Source organism: Triticum dicoccoides, chromosome 1B (genome assembly GCF_002162155.2).
Source record: "Triticum dicoccoides isolate Atlit2015 ecotype Zavitan chromosome 1B, WEW_v2.0, whole genome shotgun sequence".
Taxonomy (NCBI): domain Eukaryota; kingdom Viridiplantae; phylum Streptophyta; class Magnoliopsida; order Poales; family Poaceae; genus Triticum; species Triticum dicoccoides.
In genome coordinates, this window is record NC_041381.1 from 362423355 (window position 1) to 362424237 (window position 883).

Below are 883 nucleotides of genomic sequence, written 5' to 3' on the forward strand. Positions count from 1 at the left end.
GTGGGGCCTCGCCGAATGAAGAAAATTCAACGCGGGTGGGGGCATGGGTGGGGGTGGGGGTGGGGGTAACACAGGCGGTGGGGGCCGGTGGTCCGGAAGGCGGCCCATGCGGTGTTCTATATGGGAAGAATCGGAGATGAGGAAGAAGAAGGGTTAGGAGACATTGGATCTTCATCCAACCGCTTGAAATGGTCGAGTGACAGCAGGAGTTGCATTCTTAATGCGCTCTGGTTCATCATGTGTGGGCACTGTGCAACAAACATTTTATTATCCAAAATGTGCTTGCTCTTCTTTAGCATGTTCCTCTTCCGTTCTTCTTTAATAAGTACTCTCTTCATTCCTAAATACAAGTCTTTGTATAGATTCCACGTATGGAGCAAAATGAGTGAATCTACACTCTAAAATGTATCTGGATAAATCTGTATGTGATCCATAGTGGAAATCTCTACAAAGACTTATATTTTGGAACGGAGGGAGTAGATAGTAGTACAGTTTGTTCCTTGTAGTGAAGATGAGCAGGGACATTTGCAGTGTAGAGGTCTATACGGTCTGTTGTGATGGACACTTTGAACTCTTCGGGCCTCTTTGATTCATAGGGTTTTGTAAACATAGGAATAGGATTTGTAGTGGCCTGCCCACTTGAATCCTATAAGAATAGCAAGGAAATGTGGGGAGATGTGTCACCTTTGAGAGTTACACTGATATTAACAGTACTGCACCTTCAGTTGAAGAGAGCTGGTATCTGAAGCCTTTCTAGCCATACCGGCAATACTAGCACATATATTCCAGCAAGTTCCACTTTGCTGATTTTACTTTGATGCCTAAGGTTCCCCCGTTATGTCTACACTATGATCTGTGTAGCTGCTTTGTATCACACTAGCAG